The sequence below is a fragment of the Tachypleus tridentatus genome, chromosome 6 (assembly GCF_004210375.1).
Source record: "Tachypleus tridentatus isolate NWPU-2018 chromosome 6, ASM421037v1, whole genome shotgun sequence".
Taxonomy (NCBI): Eukaryota; Metazoa; Arthropoda; class Merostomata; order Xiphosura; family Limulidae; genus Tachypleus; species Tachypleus tridentatus.
In genome coordinates, this window is record NC_134830.1 from 155,001,915 (window position 1) to 155,016,885 (window position 14,971).

General features: G+C 31.5%; 1 protein-coding gene across 2 annotated transcripts in view; it reads right to left on the bottom strand.

The window, feature by feature from the left end:
* Positions 1-14,971, bottom strand: part of LOC143254181 (uncharacterized) — a 124,658-nt gene that overhangs the window by 15,511 nt on the left and 94,176 nt on the right. The window lies entirely within an intron of this gene.

Below are 14,971 nucleotides of genomic sequence, written 5' to 3' on the forward strand. Positions count from 1 at the left end.
TTGGACCAATTTATTATTCCCTGTATCACAAAGAATATTTTTTATTATTATGTTTTCAAAGATAAATGTAAACAAGCTGAAGGAAAGAGAAGAACATTTGTAACAAATAAATATATATCTTCATTCATCTAGAAATTTTCTGGAAATCTTCGTCTTATATTTTCAAAATTATATCTTGTGGTCTCTCTTATGTTTCAACTTGGTATCCGGATGACACTGTGTAGCCATTGTTTATTTTTCTAGTGTTTATTACGTGCGTTTTCGGCCCGTTGACAGAAAAACGTGAAAACGTTTTATAACTTGGCTGTCAACTCTAACGATATTTACGTAGGAACCGAATAAGTAACAGGACCAGATACATATGTTATGACTGGGTATAAAACCTTTTAGATTTCTTTAAGAACAATCAATGTACAACTGCCACTCACATTATTCATAGACTGCAGTTCATACTATTTGTATTAATTAATTTAGCAATATTGTTGTAATAAACCAGTAAATGTTTACATGAAAGAAAAGGTGAAAGAAAAGAAATTCTTCTTTACCACGTAGTAGTAGTCAAGGTCACTAACAGAGAAACATTAGCTGCAGTAGTACAGCATCATGTGAGGAATAGGAAACACCAGACACCACAGAATAAAATAAATAGGGAATCATTTCTTTGGAAATATGTAAGAAAACATAAAGAAGGCGTAATAACATCACTTAAACAATATAGAGGTTATTTGTATGACAAGTGACCCTGGTCGTACAAAGAAGGTTTAACACATAATAGGGTTAAATGACAATAAATCTATAACTCAGAGACCTCATAGAGTGCCAGCGAAAGACTTGTTTTAATGAAAACATTGTGTGAAAGATATGCTTTTAGAAGAAGTAACAGATGACGGTATCAGTCCACATGCATCCCCGGTTGTATAAGTTCCTTCGAAGGACGTAAAGTTTGGTTTTAAATTGGTGAATGTTGTTACAGTTAAAGATATTTATCTGTTACGTAATATACAGGAAACTTTAGAAAGGTGAAGTAATATTAAATACTTTTCGTCTATTGATTTCAAAGTGGGTACTGGTAGGTAATAATAAAAGATAAAGCTAAAACTACTTTCGTCTTACCTTCAAGTAAATATCAGTTCAACAGAATGTCCTTTTGTTTATGTGATACTCCTTCAACATTCCAGAGATTAATGAATATCGTATTATAACATCTACAATACTGAGAAAGTTTATGTTACTTCTATTACGTTATAGTGTTCGCCACGACCATAGATGAACACTTAGAAAGACTGAAACGTGTATTTGATAGGTTACGAGAAGAAACTTCAAAGGTTAAATGAATCAAATGTCAGTTCTTGATAAAAGAAATGGAATATCTAGACGTTCTGAAACCTGACATTAAAAGCTAAGGAATCCGTGCATTGATAGGATAAAAGAAATAGAATATTTAGGTCGTTTGGTAACCACAGACGATGTAAAACCTGATACTAAAACGTTAGGTATCCGTGAATTTGTAGGAATTTATAGAAGATTTATTCTATATTTTAAGTTATTGGCAAAACCTGAAATTAAGCTAACTATGAAGGAAGCAGAAGTCATGTGAGCAGATAAAAGACAAGGAACATTCGAGAAATTACGAGACGTTGTATTAAATCACCCTTTTTAAGTTACCCAGATGTTAGTAAAGAAGTTATCATAAACACAGCTACTTCACGCTAAGCTATAGATACGGTAATATGACAATTAGATAAAAACAGAAAAAAAAAAAAACATCCTATAGCTTATCACAATAGACAGTTAGGAGAAGCTGATATAAATCACTCAGTCACATAACAAGAATGCTTAGGCGTAGTGCATGGAATTTCACAAACGAAAGACACGTCCACACAGTAAAACGTTCCATTCCAAGAAGTGCCAGGTTTATCCACACCATCTCAGATAGTAGCTATGGATGTTTTTGGTTCATTACTTACTTTATACAGAGGACAAAAATATGTGTTTGTCATCGCACTCTATTCAACTAGGTATATCGAGGCAATATGCTTGTCTGTTCAAAAACGGAAACCATTGCTGAAACATTTGTAAATAACATATTAGCTCGACACATTGTACTCCAGGACTTACTGACGGATAGAAATAGTAACTTCCTTTCCAAGTTAATAAAAGATATTTATCAATTGTAAGGAGTCAAGAAAACAGAAATAGTTACTTTTATCAGCTGCTACTGTATTAGTAGAAATATTCAACAGAACGTTGCTAGATATGATCTATCAATACCGTGAGAAAGATCAGAAAACCGGGAGAAAGCTGGTTCATTTATTACAAAAGTACTGAAAATTAGTCTACTCTTGAAAGTCCGTTCTTTCTCTTACATGGTAGAGATGTAATGCTACCTATACAAGAGATAATGACCCCTAAAATATTTAATCATGCAGTAGATTATGATCACAAGACTGAGCTATTACAGAGAATGCAGTTAGGTTTTGAATTAACTATTAAACATTTGATCAAAGCTCCTGAACATTGAGAGAAACAAGGAAGTAAAGAGACGAAAACTAATGATATAAAATTAAAATATAAACTACTGTTATATAGCCTTATTGTTAAGAAAGGAAATACCAAGAAACTATAGAAAACAATTGGTACATGTTAACATATTAACGAAACTGAAGAAAGGAAACTCTGTCAGAACGAATATACGACTGATGAAAACCAGTTGATGACAAAAAAGAAAAATGTTTGTATCTAATCAAATTATTCGAATAAACTAGATTTATCTTATGATGATGAAGAGATAAGTGAAGCCGAGATAGAAACTAAAACATAGAGGACATTATTACCATATATTAGACTATGGAAATGTTGAGATAGATGATCTTACGCATAGAATATCAAGTAACGTCAATGTCCCTTTACCCGAGGAGAGTAAATAAAGAACGTCTATAACGACGTAAACTGATACTGTTACCTGTCATTATAACCTTAGATCTCGTGGTCCTGTACCAACTCAACCAGAAGTAATCCTTACCCCTACAAGAAGACCAGTGAAATTCCTTCCCTAAGTAGTTCCACATGCACCTAAAAACGACGTTAATAGAGTTATTGTTCGCTCCAGAAAGCAACACGTGGTGTACAAGAATGTTTTAACAATGTTAAGACATATGTGTAGTTCTAAGTAAGATTAAGTAGACAGTATAGGATGTGTATAAACATTATTAAATATGTTATACATATGTGTGTGTGTTGGTTTTGAGACATTTATCTTCATATGTTTTACTTGTGGCATATCTGCAGTTTTACTTCGATCATTATCCTACGGGTGAATGGAAACCTGGCGGCACAGAAAGTAGTATTTTACCAGTAAAAATAAAACTGGAATATTTATTATTGAGGAAAGATCTTTTATATTTTCAGGAGATAAGTGCATAATTTTCGGAGATATATCATATTCACAGTGTGTCCAATTAATAGTTTGATTACGAGAAGGACTAATATCGTTTGAGAAATCTTTTGACGTAAGTCGTTGTGTTAGTTTAGATGAAAGTGGTTGTGAAAATATGACGTCATTACATGTGACAAATCAGGGAACAGCTATCTTGTGTTTAGTAATGGTCTTACAGGAAGGATTAATTCAGTACTTTTCGACGTAAGTTCGACGATATCTTATTTAGATAGTAGATTTGTTATGAGAATTAAAGGATATTAAAGACAGCGTTTCTATTTCGGATCGGATTCTCCAAATTTTTTTAATAGATGCAATTGAATTGTTTTGAAATTTCTATTTGGATCCGCTACCACACAAGATTTACGTGAATTAAACAAGAAGTTTAACATGTGGCTATAACATATTAATTAAACCAGAAACTTGAATTACATGACCGGAAATTAGAAAAGTGACCTAAGCACTGGAAAACATTACTAATTCTTTGATACATACCAAAATAAGACATTCTACGCTTCAAAATACAGGAACTGAAAGGTTACATTACAATTCTAGAATTCAGAATCAGTAACTACTATTATCATTTACAGTTGGAAATAGTGGGACTGAGTTACCTAAGTTAGTACAAGTATTGTATGTAGCTACAGGTGGAAAATTAAGTTCATGATTTATATCTCCAAGTACAAGTGTCACATGAAATTATTATACATAAACTGAAGTAAAGAGTGTTTATAGAGATATGTTTGAAAGCAACAGATGGAAAAAATCTGAAATAAAATTACCTCCATACTTACAATCTGTGAAACCTATATTATGCATGGACTGATCTAAAGACAAAACAGTTTTTGTACCAACAGATGTCAGTATGATGTATAAATATTCCTTTTTATATTTAGATAATTTATTCTTAATGTTTAGAAAAAAAACAAACTTTTATTAACATTCATCAAAAAATGTGACATCTTTATTGACTTGTCATTGACTTTCAAATTTTTCACCTTTGTCATTACGAGTAATAAATTTCAGTGTCAAACATTTCACCATGTAGTAATATTTCTTCTGGACCGTTTCTTTTTCCAGTTGTCAACTTCTTCGGTCTTATCATGAAGTAGATTTGACTATAATATCAAAATACAAAGAAATACCTATTACATTAAACGAAATTTTTCTGATGATGACAAAATATGTTTTTTTTTCGTGAAATAGTGGAATGTGGTATTCAACTAATCTATCTAACCGATAACATTGTAAGATAGTTGAAATTATAAAATTTGCATTAATTCCACCGTATTTTGGGGAAGGGGGATCGTGGAGAAATAAATTCTAAAGTCGGTTTTGGGTAATGATTGTATCGATGTACAAAATTATGATTCAGCCGTTTTGCTGTTTTTTTACCAGTCATGTGTTGTAAGGAAATGATTTTATATTGTCATATTTTTCACCATTTAACGTTTAAAGAACATATATTACGACAACTGAATTTATAGAAGAATTTTATTTTTACAAAATTAATACACCAGGAACTTGAGTATCTTATATGTGAAAGATAAACTTACCTTATTGATATTATGCCCTAAATGAAATATAAATCGGTTTTATTATCGAACTGAGGTAATTAAATTAAAGAATAGTTGATATCTTAGATTGGCCAGATATCAGAATACCCGGGCAAGAACTATTGACCATAAAAAGTTGCAGTTAATTGAGAATATAAATGTAGATTCAAGTCTGAAAAAAAACTGTTGCACATAAAAGATGAAATCTGAAACTTGCCCTGTTCGATAGCTGGGTAAAGTATCAAGGAATTTTAACATGTAAACCACGTGAGAACCACACAGAAAGAAGTAGCGTAGATACGTGGAAGTCGACTGATTTAGTAATGATAATATCATGTTTCTTGTGATAATATTAGTAAGTAGTGTGTTACACACAACACGTGAAAGATTTGTTTTAATCACATATTGGAAGTTACATAGGCTGTGTAAGTTCAAAAATAATACCTGAACACGGCCAGTCAACAACAGAAGTTTGTCTTACTCATAGGCCACTGAAATGGTTGAATTATGTAAGAATAGCCCATCTGGTTTTAATGTAGAGCAATTTATGATAGCTTAATATTAATATTAAATTGGTAACTAACGGTCGTGATTAGCTGATAATAAAATAAGCATATTGATCAAAATTAATAGAATTAATAGTTATTTATATATATATATGTTCGACCATAAAAAATGAATCTTTCGAAAACCGGTGTAGAAGGACAAGATGAATTTTCCACAGATGATAACAAAAGAAGTTATGAATTATTAACACAAAACATTTAATCAATGACAGATAAAAGAAAACCGACATCACGATAGTGTTATTCCAGAAGAAGACAACTTGAGCCAAGAAGTGTTAAGTATTATATCGAAGTACGTGTAAAACAGTGAAGTGCGCGAGTAATTACAACATTCATTTCGGTAAAGACATTTCCTGTATGAGTTTTAAGATAAGACCAGGGAAGAACTAATAGTGGAAGTAAGAAGAATGAAGACGTATCTTGATTGTCACAGATAGTGTCCAGTTTGACGTATTTATTAAACTTAATATAATATAAAGTATACCTGTATTTATCACTTTTCTTTCAGTTTATTTTTCTCTCAAGTATTATATGGTTAAGTGTCATATTGGTAATGAATTACATGTGTATAATTTGGATCATTCAATGTGTTTACGAACCATTACTATATCTATGAACAACTTTATAATGAATACCTGGTATATACACTGGTGGCCAAAATATTCAGGCCAATGATCATAAAGAAAAAAATAAACCTTTTCATTGTCAGACTCAACCACTTACTTGAGTAGAACATCGAAAGGTGAAAATAAGAAAAGGGAAAATAAAAATAAAAACGTTTTTAACATTTAATAGGGAAAATGTAAACAAAAAAAAATTTATCCTAAATACTAACTGGTCAAAAGTTTAAGACCATACTGAAATGAAGCGTTAATCGGTAAACACGTAACGAAATTTAGCTCAATTCATGGCACTCGTATTGAACGAAAATCTTCTTAGGTTGTGACAAAGATAAGACTGAAAAATTTCTTTTTAAAAAACTCTTTTTTTTTAGCCGTAATAGAATGAACACAAAATTGGCGGTCAAACTCCTAGCTACACTTGTAACATTGATAATAATTCTAAAGAAAATATTTATTGATTAAGTAGCCTGGCCGCGTTGTTTGTTCTATTTGGGGCATATAAGTATAGCTACCAGTTTGGCCTACAATTTTGATTTCATTCCTTTAAGTTACACATTCAGTCTTTCTTGGCCCCATATCACTTACACATCTAACCTGTCTCTGATTAGACTTTTTATGAATGCACATTAACAAATCACATCATATAAAGAATTTATAACATCACAAACTATATTATTCAGAACAGAGCTTTACAGATACGTTTCCTTCTCTAAACAGTGTTAATAGCTTATTTATAGTAACGCCATGGAATGTAGACTAACAGATTCTTGTCATTAATCCAATGAAATCGACATAACTCTATCAAGCATTATCATTTTAGCTAAATGCTTAATATAACATCTCCTGATGCTATTCGTTCTTTAATTAGCATAATTTTCTAAAATATAGTAAAATTGTGCAGAAAAGTTGACAGAGAATAATTATTAACAACCGTCCACTGCTGTGATTCCTTTGAAAACTTGAGCTAGAAACAGCTAATCTAGTTTGCTTATCGTAACAAATATTTTTGTATCTCCTCGTGCTTTCATCATATGGGTTTGTTGCTCTAAATCAGCCGTCATTAATCCTAATGACGATAAACCAAAAACGGTCCACTTTTAATCGTAAGTGAAGCTGTATTTTAAAAATGTAAGACCGATAACTCACTTGACGTTTTACGTAGGCATGTGCAGGTATTTTCGTCAAGTTAAAGCGCTTTGAGCGAAATAACTTGGCATATGTGGCTTGTATTTATATCAAATTATTAACATTATTTACTGGTAAAGAATTCAACTGTTTATATACAGCGGTTTTCTGTATCTAGGCGTACTTCAACGGCATACATTATGACTGGATTTTAATTTCTATACTGGGATAGATAGAACGTATCAGAGATTGTATTCTATGATACAATCTCTCTGAACCTTCTTCAGTACGATAAAATTAATTTATCTTTCTAAATTGTAACACAAGACGCTATTATTCTAAAAATACGACTGTTTCAATCTTAAGACACCGATTAACAAAATAAATTTTTCCTTTCGTAAGACAAACATAAAACGTTTCGCTAAAACTCTCACTGATATCTTAGATTTTCAGAAACATTAATGTTGTTATAAATTTCATGAAACGTCTCAGTGCACTATATGGTCTGTAAAGAACATCAACTATTGTTATGGTTAGGTAGAAACATAATGATAACACTGTCCGATAGAGGGAAGTAAGTATGAATTAATGATTGTTCCTTTGTTTTGAATTTCGCCCAAAGCTACACGAGGGCTATCTGCACTAGCTGTCCCTAATTTTACCGCGTAAGACTGAATTGAAGGAAATTAGTCATCCCTGCTTACCGCTAATTCTTAGGCTACTCTTTTACCAACGAACAATGGAACGGGCGAACATTATAACACCCCCACAGTTGAAAGGACGAGTATGTTTGGTATGATGGAATTCGAACCCGCGACCCTCGGATTACAAATGAATTAATGAACATTTTATTATGGAAATACATAACAATTTTTTTTAATATAAAGTTTGAATTTTCTTGATATAAAAAACAAATGACACTTTGTTTTGAATTTCGCACAAAGCTACTGAGGGTTATCTGTACTAGCCGTCCCTAATTTAGCAGTGTAAGACTAGAAGGCAGCTAGTCATCACCACCCACCGCCAACTCTTGGGCTACTTTTAACAACAAATAGTGGGATTGACTGTCACATTATAACTCCCCCAAAGCTGGGAGGGCAAGCATGTTTGACGAGACGCTGGCGCGAACCCCGAGTTACGGGTGACACGCCTTACACGCTAGACTGTGCCAGGCCTGCAAACAACCCAAACAAAACGTTTTTATATATATTATGTAATTCCTTTACTTTGTTTGCTACATTGCCATACCTCAGTAACTAAACATTCCCGTCAAATCAAACATGTTTGCCCTTTCAACCGTGGGAACGTTATAATGTTATGGCCAATTCCACTATTTGTTAGTACAAGTGTAGCCCAAAAGGAGGCGTTGGTTGGTGATGGCTAGCTGTCTTTCCTCTAGTCTTAGCGCAAAATTAGGGATGGCTAGCTCAGATTGTCCTCGTAAAGCTGACCGCAAAATTCGAAACAAACCAAAACAGAACTTAACATTATATTTACTTGGCTAAGATTACCAATGATTTGTTAATTGGCAAATTTTGGTCAACAAACTCGGGGAAAATTCTTTCGTGACATTTACTCAATCTTGAGTACAACATATTTCAGATTATTAATATGTAACGCAAATAATGTGGTCCTAAAATCATTGAATGACAACAAGTCAATATGTTATTTCATTACAAACGACAGACATTTTCAATAACGATATCAAAATTTGACACAATTAATTTTGAGCTTCAAATTAATCTCTTCAAGAAATTAATCAGTATGTTCCCAAATTTTAAAAATAAATTTAGGTATATTATTTATTCTCTATTGCGAAATACCTTTAGCAACAAAATTATTAAAGATGTTAACTTTTATGTTCAGTTGGTTTGATTTATTTCGAATTTCACTCAAAGCTACTCGAGGATTATCTGCGTTAGTCGTCCCTAATTCAGCAGTGTAAGACTAGAGGAAAGGCAGCTAGTCATCACCACATACCGCCTACTTGGATTACTTTTACCAAGAGAAGAATTGACTATCACATTATAACGCCCCACGGCCGAGAGGGCCAGCTGTTTAGTGTGATGGAGATTCGAACCCGCGACCCTCAGATTAATTATGAGTCGAGTGCCATTTCAACCACCTAACCTTTTCGGACCTTTTTGTTTGATTAAAAAAATTTAATTCGTGATCAAGTCCTTCATGTCCAGGTGGTTTCGATTCATAATCGAAGAATCACAAGTTCGAATTTCCATCACATCAATCATGCTCGCCTTTTCAGCCGTGGGGGAGCATTATAATATGATGGCTAATTCCACTACTCGTTGGTAAAAGAGTAGCTCAAAATTTTGCGGTGGATGGTGATGACTAGGTGCTTTCGCTTTAGTCTTACACTGCTACATTCGGGATGGCTCGTGTGGATAGTCCCCGTGTAGCTTTTCGCGAAATTCTAAAACAAACAGACAAAAATGCAAACTCTAAACAACAAAAACTTTGATCTTAGCTCTTTTATTTCTCACAAATATTCCCTTAAGTTATGACAGCGCTATATCACCGCCACTATTCAAATACGTAACCTTCCAGAATACCTTTAACATGTTAACTAGATTGCAGCTAAGATCGTTCTTCCTTTATCGCACAGTGGTATGTTTGTGGACTAACAACGCTAAAAACCAGGTTTCTATACCAATGGTTTTTCAGAAAACAAATAGCCCGTTTAGTAGCTTTGTGCTTAATTACAAACAAACTCTATATTTATGCTTATATTCCTTTGTATATTTTATATATTACTTTAAGTAATTAATTACTGATGATAAAAATTCCATTTGATTATAGAATAGTATAAAATATACGGTGTAATTTTTATAAAGTGCTTTTTGACCTTTTTGTAAATTAGCTGAGAGGTTGTTCATTTAGTTTCTCGCAGAACTGCTATAGGGCCTAAAATATTTGTTAACTATTGTTGCTTTTGTTGGTAATTTCAATATTATTTATTAAAGTTAAGTTTTCCAAATAGAATGAGATCAGGGATGAATAAATTTTATTATTTAAATTCAGATCTTTATACCCAATCAATTTTCGAAATAGAATCAAAATAAGTTTTTAAGAATTTGTGAAATATATTTTCAGTAAACCTTATAAATTGAAAATATTATACACACACAATATATACATACAATAACATTTCACATTCAACACAATTTCCAGAATAAACATTTGACACACTTAATTTTTAATTTTGAACTATAAATTAATCTAAAAAAAAATTAGTGAGTATGTTCCCAAATTCAGTTAGATTATTTATTTTCTATTGCAAAATACCTTTCGCAACAAAATTGTTAAAGATATGCAATTTTTTGTTCAGTTTCATTTGATTTGTTTTGAATTTCAGAGAAAGCAACTCGTGGATTATCTGTAAGATAGACGGAAGGCAGCTAGTCATCACCACCCACCGCTAACTCATGGGCTATTCTTTTACCAACGAATAGTGAGATTGACCGTCACATTATAACGCTTCCCCGGTTGAGAGCACGAGTATTTTGGTTTGACGTGGACTCGAACCCACGATTCTCAGATAATGAGTCGAGATATAATGAGGGAATTTTAACTATTACAGAACGTTTTTCTCCTATATCTTGTTACATTTTCTTTCATGTATAATATGAATTATGATAATTCATATTTTGAGACTTTGACAGCCTTTGATCACTCTGATAAATTCGTTATTTTGGAATATTTTTTCTGTTGTGTGTATATTTCGTCAATTAACTATTTTCTTTTAATTTTATAACTATCATAATCGTAGATCATCATAATTTTCTTCTTTTGTTGCATGTTTGTTAGAAGTAAATTTCAACTTAAAATGCTAACATTCAGGGCCTTGTTCCACTCTGTGTACAGAATGCAGATCGCCCATTGTTTGTGCTTGTGTTCAAAAGTCACCAATACATGGTTTTAATACCTTTGAAATAAAGATGAATAGGTTGGTTTGTTTCATATTGTTTGTTTATGATAAGCAAATTTGTGTTGAATTGTTTGTTTATGATAAGTAGACTTGTATTACATTGTTTGTAACAAGTAAATTTGTTTGATGTTGTTTGCTTATCACTGGTGGATTCGTTTTTTATTGTTTGCCTATAATTGGTACATTTTTATAATATTGTTTGTTTGTAATAATAATAAAGAATTAAAGATAAGAAAAACCAAAACAAGCGTAAGAGTAATAACTTACGTCGGTTCGTTTTACTTAGTGGAAAATGAAGCTTTTTTTATTTATTGTTTATATTAATGTTATGATAATTAATGCACCAGCGGTTTATTGCTCAATTTTAATAGCTTATAACGTTAAAATTCATATTTCGATACCCACAGCAGGTGAAACACAGGTATACATTGTGTAAAATTTTATATAGAACAGCAAACAAAAGGAACATAAGCTTATTACAGCTTCATAAATAAAAAAATGAAGTTAGTTTGGTTCATAATATTTTTTTGAAAAATTCGAAAACGAAGTTGTATATCTTTGTACCTGTTGTTCAAAAGCAATGAGAAAAATCTTTCCATTTCTCTAATGGTACTAAGAGTATTTGTTTAATTACTTAGATAAGCACTTCAGTTGCTCAATTAATTATCTTAGTTTCGTCTCAACTTGTTTTCTTGCATTGTGTAGTAAGAACAAGTCGTCGTTGACGAAGCTATGACATTCCACAGAAGAAAAAATAAAGGAGTCTTCAATGCGCAAGGTTCGAAGTAATTCATACATAGAACTAGTTTTAAATGGATATTAAACCCTTTAGATAATCAACTGTCATTAAGCAACTTGTTCACTCTGAAAAATTTATTTAAAAGCAACAACATGATTTTTACAAAGTTTTGAAAAAAAACAACAAACGAAAATGTAATAATGTCATTACTGTTTTTCACTCCATTATACATTAAACACCTTTTTTTTTTCAACTTTCCAACAATGCATTTTAATATCCATTACAAGTGTCTTTTTGAGGTTAAACCAACCACGTTTGTCACGTGGACAAAAATAAATCCTTCAGTGTTTTGCTTGATAATAATTTGTTGTTTGGAATTAAGCAGGGAGATACACAATGGGAGATCTGTGTTCTGCCAACTACAGGTATTGAAAACAGATTCTTAGTGAGATGAGTCTGCAGACATACAGGTGAGCCACTGGGGGGAGGAAGATGAAGAAATTGGACAAAGGATAATAAAGAATACATTGACACTTCTAAATAAACCAAAAACAGTTCACTTAGACGTGTCAATTTATTCTTTTATCTGTCAGTTTTATTCACTTCTCTTATGTTTAAGCAAGCAAAATGAAATCAACATTTAACTTTTACAATAATAAAAGTAATGAGAATTATCTCTTTGACCCCAGAATAATCTCCCAATGATAAAAAAACATCCATCAGTATAATCTTTGGAACAGGTAACAAGAATAAAACAGACAATTGTATCCAAACACTTAAAATAATCTATATTTAACATTCATATAAAAACATTTATTTATATATGATGCTGCCCTCTGTTGGTACAAAAATATTTAAGATGCGTTTCACTCTGGAACTTAAAAGAGTATATCATTTTCTCTCAAATTTCTGTTAGTTCCGATAAAGGATGTCAAAAATATTACATTTCTGGTAAACACTGCTCATCATAAACGAAACATTATGTTTACATGTATTAAACTGTATTTAATTTACAAGTTGAAACTAACTCCACTGTGGAATCAATAAAGGAGTCGAAATATTATAAAACTACACGTCAGGTTTTTCTTTAATAAACGCATTGATTAATTTCGTTATTCAAATATTTTTGTCAAAATATATTAATAACAAACTTGCCTAACTAAGCATTTGATTCTGTATCGAAACGTGTTCCTGGTAAAGAAGAAACACACAGACAAACAGATTTACAAATGTTTTCATTTAACTATAAATTGCACTTTATATCTTACATTATTTAGTTTATTGTTCTTTGTTTTCTGTTACGTAAAAATCAAACTAAATTCCAATGCAAAATTTATTTACATCAAAATTCAGTTTACAGTAATTTCAATATATTTTTCTTTCACTATATAACCTTCGGGTTGTTGATTGAACAAAGGAAAGATTTCACAACATCACTTCCACCGGCGATAATCCAGATTCTAAGAAGCTGTAAAAGGAAAAAAAAACAAAAAACATATATAAAGTTTAATATAAGTTGAATTAAAAGCATAAAATTGTCGATGTTGTTTTATGTAAGTTATTTAATTAACTTTAATAATTTTCAAAGGATTTGAGAAGTTTATTTGTGATAACGAGAAAACCACTTCAAGCGAAACTTATCTCAAGACGTTTGGTATGGATATCAAAACTTTTATTAAAATAAAGTAGACAACAACGTTTCCACCTGTGTAGGTTATATTCAGGATAACAAAGAGCTGCAAACTTTCTCTTTGTTATCCTGAGGAAGTTGATGTTTGAAGACAACTATAAATTATTTGATTACTGTTGTAATTGGTCTCAATACGCACAAAAATTTTATTTATACATATATATAGATAATTTTTCTATTTATATAAGTTAAATTTCCATCAAATGTTATTATAACAGACATATATATATATATATACACCAGTGGGATCTTTTGCAACAAAGAATATATCACAGACGCTATTCTATTTATGAATCTCCTCTTATATCCTTTCAACTAATTCTGAAGCAGAAGTTAAAATTTTTCATTCTTGCCCTTTAATATAATCAAAGATTACTTATGCTGCACAAACACAACTGTTCTCTCTCTTCCCCCAACGATTTATCGATGACTTTAGTGACTTAAATCGCTAATATCTGGTATAGGTTCTATGCGACAAACAAAGATCACATTGACTACTGTGTAGCTTTGCATTAAATAAAGAAAGTGACCTAAGGCCCTTATGTTTCACATTTCATTCCTGATACGTTCTTTAATGTGTATTAATGTTAAAGTCTTAGACATTACACATTACCTAGAAAACCAACGATTTATATTTACCATTAGAAGGCGGCAATTTTTTTAAATATTCAAAAATTTTATAAACAATAAAGTTATCAAACTAGGTTCTTCCAAAAACTGAACATACCAATGACAATATGGGGTTATAGTTATTAAAAGAACAGAGTATGCATTCTTTTATCCTGTGAGATAATGTTCATATTAATAAGAAAGATATTACATAAGTTACGAATTTTGAAAATGTTGGGTTAAACTTTGACCAATGATAGGGAAAGCAAGATTTCAACCAGCAATCTCAGATTCACGAGACGAGAGGTGTGGCCTGGTGGTTAAATTGATTAACTTTATTATTTGAAAAGTGAAACTTTGAAACTCTTCCGTTTTTAAATGTTGATATTCTTACTTATTTATACTAACTTGAACAATGAAATTAAATGTGTTGTTACCAATTTCCCTCCACCAATACGATTTTATGTGTCCAAATGTAGACTGTGATTCATTCTTAAGATACAATCTTATATCATTTCTCTTCTTCATTCGGAACATGCTTGTCTTGTTGTTCGTGTTCCTCTTGTTAACCCATCTATTAAGTTAGGGTTACTGTCAAAAACCAAGCCTAAGTCTGGGTCTCTTCTAAACATATTCTTCTTGTATCTTCTATTTTCCTTACATATTCCGAAATTTGCTTTC